The sequence below is a fragment of the Neophocaena asiaeorientalis genome, unplaced genomic scaffold (assembly GCF_003031525.2).
Source record: "Neophocaena asiaeorientalis asiaeorientalis breed wild unplaced genomic scaffold, Neophocaena_asiaeorientalis_V1.1 scaffold603, whole genome shotgun sequence".
In the NCBI taxonomy this organism is placed as follows: Eukaryota; Metazoa; Chordata; class Mammalia; order Artiodactyla; family Phocoenidae; genus Neophocaena; species Neophocaena asiaeorientalis.
Window position 1 is genome coordinate 241888 of NW_020175662.1, and position 13400 is coordinate 255287.

The following is a 13400-nucleotide window of genomic DNA, read 5'->3' on the forward strand; positions in this document are numbered from 1 at the left end:
TTTATGGCTGAGTAATATTCCATTGTATATATGTACCACATCTTCTTTATCCATTCATTTGTCGATGGGCATTTAGGTTGCTTCCATGACCTGGCTATTGTAAATAATGCTGCAATAAAATTGGGGTGCATGTGTCCTTTTGAATTATGGTTTTCTCTGGGTATATGCCCAGTAGTGGGATTGCTGGATCATGTGGTAATTCTATTTTTAGTTTTTTAAGGAAGCTCCATACTGTTCTCCATAGTGGCTGTATCAATTTACATTTCCACCAACAGTGACGTTGTATATGGCCTTTATTATGTAGAGGTAGATTCCCTCTATGCCCACTTTCTGGAGAGTTTTATCATAAATGGGAGTTGAATTTTGTCAAAAGCATTTTCTGCATCTATTGAGATGATCATATGGTTTTTCTTCTTCAATTTGTTAATATGGTGTATCACATTGTTTGATTAAAGCATTTTCTGCATCTATTGAGATGATCATATGGTTTTTCTTCTTCAATTTGTTAATATGGTGTATCACATTGATTGATTTACGTGTATTGAAGAATCCTTGCATCCTTCGGATAAATCCCACTTGATCATGGTGTATGATCCTTTTAATGTGATGTTGGATTCTGTTTGCAAGTATTTTGTTGAGAATTTTTGCATCTATATTCATCAGTGATATTGGTCTGTAATTTTCTTTTTTTGTAGTATCTTTGTCTGGTTTTGGTATCAGGGTGATGGTGGCCTCATAGGATGAGTTTGGGAGTGTTTCTTCCTCCGCAATTTTTAGAAGAGTTTGAGAAGGATAGGTGTTAGCTGTTCTCTAAATGTTTGATAGAATTCACCTGTGAAGCCATCTGGTCCTGAACTTTTGTTTGTTGGAAGATTTTTTTTTTTTTTTGCGTTACACGGGCATCTCACTGTTGTGGCCTCTCCCGTTGCGGAGCAGCAGCTCCGGACACACAGGCTCAGCGGCCATGGCTCACAGGCCCATCCGCTTCGCGGCATGTGGGATCTTCCCAGACTGGGGCATGAACCCGTGTCCTCTGCATCGGCAAGCGGACGCTCAACCACTGCGCCACCAGGGAAGCCCTGTTGGAAGATTTTTAATCACAGTTTCAATTTTATTACTTGTGATTGGTCTGTTCATATTTTTTATTTCTTCCTGGTTCAGTCTTGGAAGGTTATACCTTTCTAAGAATTTGTCCATTTTATTGGCATAGAGTTGCTTTTAGTAGTCTCTTAGGATGCTTTGTATTTCTGTGGTGTCTGTTGTAACTTCTCCTTTTTCATTTCTAATTTTATTGATTTGAGTCCTCTCCCTCTTTTTCTTGATGAGTCTGGCTAATGGTTTATCAATTTTGTTTATCTTCTCAAAGAACCAGCTTTTAGTTTTATTGATCTTTGCTATTGTTTTCTTTGTTTCTATTTCATTTATTTCTGCTCTGATATTTATGATTTCTTTCCTTCTGCTAACTTTGGGTTTTTTTTGTTCTTCTTTCTCTAGTTCCTTTAGGTGTAAGGTTGGATTGTTTATTTGAGATTTTTCTTGTTTCTTGAGGTAGGCTTGTATAGCTATAAACTTCCCTCTTAGAACCTCTTTTACTGCATCCCATAGGTGTTGGATCGTCGTGTTTTCATTGTCATTTCTCTCTAGTTATTTTTTGAGTTCCTCTTTGATTTCTTCAGTGATCTCTTGGTTATTTAGTAACGTATTGTTTAGTCTCCATGTGTTTGTGTTTTTTACGTTTTTTTCCCTATCAGCGGCCATGGCTTACAGGCCCAGCCACTCCACGGCATGTGGGATCTTCCCGGACCGGGGCACGAACCCGTGTCCCCTTCATCAGCAGGCGGACTCTCAACCACTGCACCACCAGGGAAGCCCAATTCTCTTTGCATTTGCTTGTCTGTAAAGCTTTAGATTTCTCCATCGAATCTGAGTGATATCCTTGCCAGGTAGAGTAATCTTGGTTGTAGGTTCTTCCCTTTCATCACTTTAAATATATCATGCCACTCCCTTCTGGCTTGTAGCGTTTCACTGAGAAATCAGCTAACATTATGGGAGTTCCCTTGTATGTTATTTGTCGTTTTTCCCTTGCTGCTTTCAGTTATTTTTCTTTGTCTTTAATTTTTGCCCATTTGATTACTATGTGTCTCAGTGTGTTTCTCCTTGAGTTTATCCTATATGGGACTCTCTGCCTTCCTGGACTTGTGTGGCTGTTTCCTTTCCCATGTTAGGGCCACCATTGTGTCTTCCAGGTCACATATCGGTTCTTCTGCATCAGTTATTCTGCTATTGATTCCTTCTAGTGTAGTTTTCATTTCAGTTATTGTATTGTTCCTCTCTGTTTGTTTGTTCTTTAATTCTTCTAGGTCTTTGTTAAACATTTCTTGCATCTTCTTGATCTTTGCCTCCATTCTTTTTCCGAGGTCCTGGATCATCTTCACTATCATTATTCTGAATTCTTTTTCTGGAAGGTTGTCTATCTCCACTTCATTTAGTTGTTTTTCTGGGGTTTTATCTTGTTCCTTCATCTCATACATTACTCTCTGCCTTTTCATCTTGTCTATCTTTCTGTGAATGTGGGTTTTGTTCCACAGGCTGCAGGATTGTAGTTCTTCTTGATTCTGCTGTTTGCTCTCTGGTGGATGAGGCTATCTAAGAGGCTTGTGCAAGTTTCCTGATGGGAGGGACTGGTGGTGGGTAGAGCTGGCTGTTGCTCTGGTGGGCAGAGCTCAGTAAAACTGTAATCCGCTTGACTGCTGATGGGTGGGACTGGATTCCCTCCCTGTTGGGCGTTTGGCCTGAGGCAACCCAACACTGGAGCCTACCTGGGCTCTTTTGTGGGGCTAATGGCAGACTCTGGGAGGGCTCACACCAAGGAGTACTTCCCAGAACTTCTGCTGCCAGTGTCCTTGTCCCCTCAGTGAGCCACAGCCACCCCCCGCCTCTGCAGGAGACCCTCCAATACTAGCAGGTAGGTCTGGTTCAGTCTCCCCTGGGGTCACTGCTCCTTCCCCTGGGTCCCGATGCGCACTCTAGTTTGTGTGTGCCCTCCAAGAGTGGAGTCTCTGTATCCCCCAGTCCTGTTGAAGTCCTGCAATGAAATCCTGCTAGACTTCAAATTCTGATTCTCTGGGATTTCCTCCTCCCGTTGCCGGACCCCCAGGTTGGGAAGCCTGACATGGGGCTCAGAACATTCACTCCAGTGGGTGGACTTCTGTGGTATGTGTTCTCCAGTCTGTGAGTCACCCACCCACCAGTTATGGGATTTGATTTTACTGTGATTGCTCCCCTCCTACCGTCTCATTGTGGCTTCTCCTTTGTCTTTGGATGTGGGGTATCTCTTCTTTGGTGAGTTCCAGTGTCTTCCTGTCGATGATTTTCTAGCAGCTAGTTGAGATTCTGGTGTTCTCGCAAGAGAAAGTGAGAGCACGTCCTTCTACTCCACCATCTTGGTTCCTCTCCCTTCACTTTTATTACAATGTTATTTAAACTTTATACCACATCAAACAGGCCAGATTCTTATCTTTTTAAAAAGTTAATCTTATGAAACATTCAATTATTTATTTTCTACTAGGAAATTCTTACATCAAACATGAATTTCCTATAGTATAGCTTAAATCTGTGCCTTTTACTTCTGCTTTTGACTTTTTCAAGCAATTGTTAACTTCACACCTTTTGTTTTCCCAAGCCATAGTTCCTCTGATGCTCAGAGAAGATGCATTTTCATTAGTTTTAAAACTATTTTATGAACTTGTTTTTTTAGTGCTTCATATTTTATGAACTGATGGCCAAATATCCTTCCTACCCCCACTGTAGGAAGTGAGGGAACTGTATTTTTTCAAATTACTCTTTAATTGTAGGACTCAAAATAGAGACAATATTATCTCCTAGATCTTATGTATTATACTAAGTCAGAACACTTTTGGTTGCAAATGACAGTAATTGAACCCCCAGAAGGATTTATTGGCTCATGTAATTGAGAAGTCCAAGTGTAGATCTTAAGGAAAGACTGCATCCAGAGATTCAAATACCACTGTCAGGACTGTCTCCATCTCTTGGTTTGCATTATTTTATCTTTCAAATAGATTCTCTCCTAGTGGCAGGCAAATACCTCCAGAGGCTTCAGACTCACATCCTCCCGGTTAAGCAGTTACAGTAGAGGAAATAAAGAACCCTCTCCCAGTGTCCGTATCTCAATTTCAGGTCCTGCGTGCCTACCCGTATGATCAGCAGCCCCAACAGTAACTCATATGTTCAAGGAGGAGTTTCCCAAAGGAATCTGAAGAGAGGGTGGGTGGGAATTATCTGGGCTGACAAAAAGAGCAACTCACAGAGTCTACTATACCCACTTTATAGATGTGAAACAACTTAAAACATTTTTTAGATAAACATCAATGTTCCTGTTCAACTCCATTAAAATATTTCAAATTATTTAATGTATTGCATATTTGTCTCTTTTTGGGTGCTCACTGTTTGAATCCCATTCGTTTGCCACTGTGGGAGCCAGTGTGGGAGCCACTGTGGGAGCCTTAGTGGAAAGGCAGGCCACATCTCCCACCATGGAAGTTCAAAAATACAGATGTTTTTTAAAAACTCTCATAAAGTTTTGGGAAGCAACCTACGTTTGGCCATCTTCCTGGAGCTTTCAATGTAAAACATGAGAAGTAAAGAAGCAGGAATAGTTAGAATTCATTCTCATGGCAGCAGGACCATTCAGGGCCCAGCAGCACCCATGTAGCAGCAAGGTATTGGCACCCTAATTGAGTTGATCCATGTCATAAGCAGTGTTATGCTGTGTTCTGATCACCCATCTTCCCTTGGTAATTACTCATTCTATGAGCCTGGTTTTCCAGTCTTCCTGGTGATTGTATAAGCTATTCAATATCCTATGAATTCCTTTTCTATTTACATTAACCAGAGTAATTTTCTTTTCCTTGCAACTAAAGCCAATGACTAGTACAATCTGCCAAATTTTATCCAAATAATTTTGAAGTATAATTATTTTCTCTAAGGTTCTAATCATTTAGAACCTTAGAGAATTTAAGTATGATTTCTTTTTTCATCTTTATTTAATAGCCCCAAATTCTAGTTTATTCTTCTGTGCCACCCCTTATACTGATACTAAAGGACTTTGCAGTGACCTTCTAATATAACTCATTCAGAACCAGTTGCTGCCTTCATTTTACATCTTCCATTTTATACTCTTTCTTAAGATCTACATTTCTTATTTGCTGTCTTTCTCACTTATCACTGAGTTGTATTTGTCTGCTAAAATTTTAATATAAAAGTCCTTCACATCTCTTTTCTGATAATGTTCCTGTATCAGTTAGGAATGGGTTGAGCTTCATGTAACAGAGAAATCATAGCAACAGTGGTTTAACAACATATAATTTATTTCTCTGCCATATAGAGTAAGTCTGGATTTAGGTGTTCCAGGGTCAGTATGGCAGTTCCATGGGCTGGTGGGTCCATCCATTTTATTATGCCATCATCCTTAGGGTCTTTTCCCTCCTGATCCAACTAGAACTCCTCCGTCATATTCTGCACCACAGGACGAAGGAAAGGGACATTGTTTTCCTTTTCCTTTTTAAGGAGACTTCCAGAAAGTTTCCATACAGCACTAGCCCATGTATGTCATTGGCCAAAATAAATGGCCACACTTAGCTTCAAGGGAAGCACTGTACCTAGCTAATAATCAGAGTTCTTTTACTAAAGGAGAATGACGAACAGATGCTGGGAGGTAACTAGTTGTCTCCTCCACAATTCCACTTCTTTTAGCTATGTCACTAAGTAACTTCTCATCTTTCTAGCTAAGACATAGTTTGCTTTTTGTTCTGGGACGACTTTGTACATTTTTAGTTCAATTAATTAGTAAAAAACTTGGAACAAAAAGCCAAAATAGTGCTTCTTTTGTAATAAAAAAAGTTTTTTGGACATTATAAAGTTTATTATATAATTATACTTATTCCAGTTGCCTGAATAGAGTGGTTAAATTTCTGTACCAGAAATTCCTATTAGTTCGATTTTTTTCAAACTATGATGGCTTCATTATGAGTTAAGTTCTCATAAAAGGAAGGCATGTTTTAAAATAAACTACATTACTTGTTGATTCTGATATGAAAATAAAATACAGAAGATCCCTAAGACCTTCCTGGATCCCCAGTTTCATGAAGAATGTGTGAAATACAGTGGTAATAGAGCTTACTGATAGTTTTGCTCCTACACATAAGCATCAGTAAAATGACAATTTGAGTCAGGAACATTGTCCAAAATTTACATTTCAAATTCCTAATTCTTTTTTTAAAGAAATAATTTTGAACATATAGTAAAGCTGAAAAAATAGTGCACTTCCCTTCACCCAGCTTCCCCTAATGTTAGCATTTTACATAACATTTTATATAACAGAACGATGATTGAAACCAAGCAGTCAGCAATAAATAAATACTCTTAACTAATCTGCAGACTTTATCAGCTTTCACTAGCTTTCCCCACTAATGTCCTTTTTCTCGTCCAAGACCCAATCCAGAACCCACATATTACACTTAGTCATGTCTCCTTAGTTTCCTCCAATCTGTGACTGTTTTCTAGTTTTCATCATTCAATACTCTTGACCTTTTTGAAGAGTTATTGACCACTTATATGTAGAATGTCCATTAGTTTGGGTTTTTCTGATATTTTCTCACGATCAGGTTGTGTATTTTTGGCAAGAATATCACAGAAATGCTGTTGTACCCTTAGTGCATCATATCAGGATATTGACATTGGTGATGGTTATGGTGATGATATTATTATGAATTATTATTATGATTATTGGTGATGTTAACTGATCACTTAAAGTGGTGTTTACCAGGTTTTTCCACTATAAAGGTACTATTTTTCTATTTGTAATTAAAAAGTATCATGTGGAGAAATTCTTAGAAATTCTTCTGCTCAAATATCTTCTTTATACTGCCATCTACTAATTTAGGAATCCATAGATGATTTTTACCTGCAATAATTATTACTGTGATGTTTGCATAGTCATCAGTATTCTTTACTCATTTCAATGTGTTTTTTTTTCCCACACCACCAAGCAATTCTCTCAGGAGACACTGACTAGGTGTACTATCAATACAAATTTAACTCAATTCTGACACTCTCTATCTGGAGATAGTATCAGATCCCACAGGGTAAGGACTCAGTCTCACAAGACTGCCCCCACTTTAGACACCAGTTGCAAGTTCAGCTTGTTACCTGTGCTTCTGACCAACTGGCTATAAATTGGAGGTTCCCACAACCCTCTTATCAGGATTAATTTGCTAGAGTGGCTCACAGAACTCAGAGAAACATTTATGTTTACCGGTTTATTATGAAAGATATTATAAAGGATACAGATGAAGAGGTACATGGAGTGGGGTCCAGAAGGGTCCTAAGCACAGGAGCTTCTGTCCCCATAGAACTAGGTGGCATCACCCTCCCACCACATGGATGTGTTTACTAACCTGTAAGCTCATCAAACTCTCATTGTTCAAGAGTTCTTGTAGATCTTTAATCTCCAGCCCCCAACCACCTTCCTCTTCCCAGAGGTTGGGGGTGGGGTTGAAAGTTCCAACTCTAATTACATGGTCTTTCTGGTGACCCTCTCCTAGGTTACCACCCTAAGTTATCCCATTAGCATAAACTATCTAGGATCCCACTCTTAAGTAATCTCATTAGTATATACTCAGATGTGCTCTAAAGGGGCTCCTATGAATGACAAAGGAACTCCTACCACTCAGGAAATTCCAAGCGTTTTAGGAGCTTTATGCCAGGAACCAGAGAGAAAGACCAAATATATTTCTTATTAAACCACACAGTCTATTGAATGCAGGAGAAAATTACTCTGATTAGGAACAAAGATCTGTAAATGTGAACCTGATTGGAAATTCTCATCAGTAGGTTGAAGAAATGACTGAAAGATAAAGATATCTTTCACTTTATGAAAGATATAGGAAAAAATGTGTGCAAATGTTAAATTGTGGTGTTTTCTACTTTAGCTGAGAAAAACAGATAGATGATTCAGTTATCTCTATTTGGGAGGTCAGTATGATTCTTGATGGGATCCAGGAACTTCTGTGTTGACTCTTGGTTCTAATCTCACCTTTGTCTTTGTGCAGAATAAAACTTCTTGGCCCGTAGGTATATAAGAAACAAGGAATTAGAACTCCCTAGATCTTCAGCCAGCCTATACATACATATTTGTGTATGGCGATATATATATATATATATATATGTATATATGTATATATATGGCATATCTTCTTTATCCATTCATTTTTTGATGAGCACTTAGGTTGCTTCCACATACTAGCTATTATAAATAATGCTGCTATGAACTTTGGGGTGCATATATCTTTTCAAATTAGTATTTTCATTTTCTTAGGATATATACCCAGCAGTGGAATTGCTGGATCATATGGTGATTCTACTTTTAGTTTTTTGAGGAACCTCCATACTGTTTTCCATAGTGGCTACACCAATTTGCAATCCCACCAACAGTGTACTAGGATTCCATTTTCTCCATGTCCTCACCAACATTTTTATTTGTAGATTTTTTGATAGCCATTTTGACAGGTGTGAGGTGATATCTTATTGTGGTTTTGATTTGCATTTCTCTGATGATTAGCAATGTTGAGCATTTTTACATGTGTGTTTTGGCCATCTGTATGTCTTCTTTGGAAAAATGTCTATGCAGGTCTTTGGCTCATTTTTTAATTATGTTCATTTTTTTTATAATGAGTTTTATGAGCTGTTTGTATATTTTGGATATTAACCCCTTATCAGTCATATCACTTGCAAATACTTCCTCTCTTTCCATAGGTTGTCTTTTTGTTTTGTTGATTGTTTCCTTTGCTATGCAAGAGCTTTTAAGTTTAATTAGGTCCCATTTATATTTACTTTTCTTTTGCCTTAGGAAACAGATTCAAAAAAATATTGCTATGATTTATGTTAGAGTGTTCCACCTATGTTCTCTTCTAGGAGTTTTATGGTTTCAGGTCTTTCATTTAGGTCTATAATCTATTTTGAATTTTTTTGTTATTTTTTATATGATATGAGGAAATGTCCTAATCTCATTGTTTTACATGTAGCTGTCCAGTTTTCCCAGCACCACTTATTGAAGAGATGGTCTTTTCTCCATTGTGTATTCTTACCTCGATTGTATAGTTGTTGTAGATTAATTGACCATAAGTGTGTGGGTTTATTTCTGGGCTCTCTGTTCAAAATTAGTATTTTCATTTTCTTAGGATATATACCCAGCAGTGGAATTGCTGGATCATATGGTGATTCTACTTTTAGTTTTTTGAGGAACCTCCATACTGTTTTCCATAGTGGCTACACCAATTTGCAATCCCACCAACAGTGTACTAGGATTCCATTTTCTCCATGTCCTCACCAACATTTTTATTTGTAGATTTTTTGATAGCCATTTTGACAGGTGTGAGGTGATATCTTATTGTGGTTTTGATTTGCATTTCTCTGATGATTAGCAATGTTGAGCATTTTTACATGTGTGTTTTGGCCATCTGTATGTCTTCTTTGGAAAAATGTCTATGCAGGTCTTTGGCTCATTTTTTAATTATGTTCATTTTTTTTATAATGAGTTTTATGAGCTGTTTGTATATTTTGGATATTAACCCCTTATCAGTCATATCACTTGCAAATACTTCCTCTCTTTCCATAGGTTGTCTTTTTGTTTTGTTGATTGTTTCCTTTGCTATGCAAGAGCTTTTAAGTTTAATTAGGTCCCATTTATATTTACTTTTCTTTTGCCTTAGGAAACAGATTCAAAAAAATATTGCTATGATTTATGTTAGAGTGTTCCACCTATGTTCTCTTCTAGGAGTTTTATGGTTTCAGGTCTTTCATTTAGGTCTATAATCTATTTTGAATTTTTTTGTTATTTTTTATATGATATGAGGAAATGTCCTAATCTCATTGTTTTACATGTAGCTGTCCAGTTTTCCCAGCACCACTTATTGAAGAGATGGTCTTTTCTCCATTGTGTATTCTTACCTCGATTGTATAGTTGTTGTAGATTAATTGACCATAAGTGTGTGGGTTTATTTCTGGGCTCTCTGTTCTGTTCCATTGATCTGTGTGTCTGTTTTTATGCCAGTACTGTACTGTTTTACTTGTTCTTTTAGTGATCTCTGGACCTCATATTCTTTCTTTTTTTTTTTTAAATTAATTAATTAATTTTTGGCTGTATTGGGTCTTCGTTGCTGTGTATGGACTTTCTCTAGTTACAGCAAGCGGGGGCTATTCCTCACTGCAGTGTGCGGGCTTCTCATTGCAGTGGCTTCTCTGTGTTGCAGAGCATGGGCTCTAGGCCTGCAGGCTTCAGTAGTGGTGGAACGCAGGCTTAGTCATTGTGGCTCGCAGGCTCTAGAGTGCAGGCTCAATAGTTGTGGTGCATGGGCTTAGTTTCTCTGCGGCATGTGGGATCTTCCTGAACCAGGGCTCGAACCTGTGTCCCCTGCCTTGGCAGGTGGATTCTCAACCACTGCACCACCAGGGAAGTTCCTACCATGCTGTTTTGATTACTGTAGCTTTGTAGTATAGTCTGATCATTTGAGGATTTGATAAGGGACTGTATGTAGCTCATTTTTTTTACATCTTTTATAAATGTGAAAGGATAATAAAAGTGTGATGTCATGAAATAGAAATGATCCAGTATGTAGTAGGACAACTTTTTGATTTATATCATTCTTTTTGTTAGTTGTGTGTCCTCTATTCTCTGCTATAATATTACTCATGTGCTTACTTCTTTAATACATAGGCCATTCAGCTACAGTAAGCTCAATCATATATCCAAATGTATAAGTGGATTTATATCAGAAGAATAGCATCAATTTTTAAAAACTTATAAGCCCATAAGTTTCAAATATTTTACATAATCTTATACCTTCATTTAAACTAGTGAGTAGATTGATTTTATTATTTTTAAAAAATCAATTTTGTTCTTTCCCCCACAAACATCATGAAAAGACTCATAAACATAATGAATAAAATTACAAAATTCAGTGGAAATAAAACAGTATGTAAATGTCAATAATTGATCTCAAGACAAAATAACTTAAACAGTTATGATCCAGTAAGGGAATTCAAGCTTCTTTATAACCAAATATGAATAACATTACTCTGGTTACCAATATTCTGCTTTGTTTCATTTGATTTTCCCCATCTAGGCTCACAATTGTATTCTTTATTGATTTTTGAATATAATTGAAAATAATTGATCAAAAACTATGCAAGATTGAATAGTAGAAACAAATAACTCACTTTTTAAAGTTGTTTTTGAGTTTCAAGAGAAAAGTGTTTCCTAACCCCAAACTAATTTCTTTCATGTTTGTTTCTTCCATGGAAATAATACTCTTTAAAAGTAAGTTTCGGGGGGCTTCCCTGGTGGTGCAGTGGTTGAGAGTCCGTCTGCCGATGCAGGGGACACGGGTTCGTGCCCCGGTCCAGGAGGATCCCACATGCCGCAGAGCGGCTGGGCCCGTGAGCCATGGCTGCTGAGCCTGCGTGTCCGCAGCCTGTGCTCCACAACGGGAGAGGCCACACAGTGAGAGGCCCACATACCACAAAAAAGAAAAAAAAAAAAAGTAAGTTTGGGGCTTCCCTGGTGGCGCAGTGGTTGAGAATCCGCCTGCCAATGCAGGGGACACGGGTTCGATCCCCGGTCTGGGAAGATCCCATATGCCGCGGAGCAACTAAGCCTGTGCACCACAACTACTGAACCTGTACTCTAGAGCCCATGAGCCACAACTACTGAAGCCCATGCGCCTAGAGCCCATGCTCCGCAACAAGAGAAGCCACCGCAGTGAGAAGCCCACGCACCATGACAAAGAGTAGCCCCTGCTCACCGCAACTAGAGAAAGCCCGCGCACAGCAACGAAGACCCAACACAGCCAAAAATAAATAAGTAAATTTATTTTTTAAAAAAAACTGTTTGGCTTTTATTATCTTTAACAGCTGTTCATGATGATTTCTCTTCTAAATATTGAAGTGACTGAAATACTCATGTGGTAAATACATACATTTCTACTCTTATCTTCTTACAATGTATTGGAAAAAAGTCTGGAAATAGTACTATATTAAAACAGTACCATGGTAATAGGAAATCTTCACTCTTTCTGAAGTCTGTTGTAGCTGTTGTTTAAATTCTTGATAATGTCAATATTAGTTAAAAGTAAGTCTTAAAAAGAATAGGTATTTAAAACTTTCAATAATGAAATATTAAAGGATGACATTATATGGCTGATGTTTTCATATTCTTTTTGAGAGTTAACGATGGCCCAACTTGTTAACATTGACAGATATTTGGGCTTTAGTTTTATTTAGTTTCTATCTACAGAGGTTTTAGATCTATTTCCATAAATATAATTAATACCTTCATTCAAAACTTAATAATATAGTAATGCTTAAGTTTACTATACATGAAAAATATCAGAACTTTCACCTAACTTGAAAAATTATTTAAGCATCTTAGTCATTGAAGGAACACACACAAAATGCAAGCCAGAAGACAAAAGCAAAAATCACGAATCTTTGTCTTAAGCAACTTCCAAGGTTAAATTGTCAATTCCGGTCACATTCTACACAGTTTTCTTAGCTACATTTCTTTAAAATTGTAAATCATGCACAACTATCACCTGAGACACTATAAATCATTGAAAATAAAATTTTATTTCATTTATTCTGCTTACTAAAACAGGAAAGTATGTCAATACATTTAATAAAAGTTTTCCCAAAATGTAGAAAACAAATGTTCTGATTGACTTCCAGCTAATTAAAAAACTTAAGTCGTCTGATTATTCGAAAGTATACTATTCTGTGAGTTGCATGTGTTATCTAGATGAGCTTTCTTTTTCAAGTTTTTGTAATAGTACACTTGCACCTTTGCCATTAACTCTAAATTAGCCTTTTTTTGTTTTTGATTTTGGAGGATAGGAAGTTTGATATAGTGTACTGATTGCTCTAGACCATAATATTAAATTGTTACAATTATATAAGACCTATATGTTGTATTTTTACTTGTATGAGTCTGTGTATGTTTATGTGGTGTTAGGACCACCCCAAAATATGCCTCAATGGCATATTGATTATTTTGAATTAAAGTTACTTAAAACACGACTGATGCAAGAGGGACATATTGACCCCTCCTCTCTGTCTCTCTGAAGGTAGGAAATAAACCTCCCATGTGAAATGTGCCCTCGCTGTACCTAGAGGCAAAAAGACATAGGGAATTCAGGGCCTAGAAGCTTGTATTAACAAACCTTGTTACTTCTTTACTAATTTACTACCCAAGCCTAAACTTTGCATAAATTCCTTACTAATTAAGAACCCAAACCTGAGTTTATTTATCCTGTCAAATCCTCACAAAT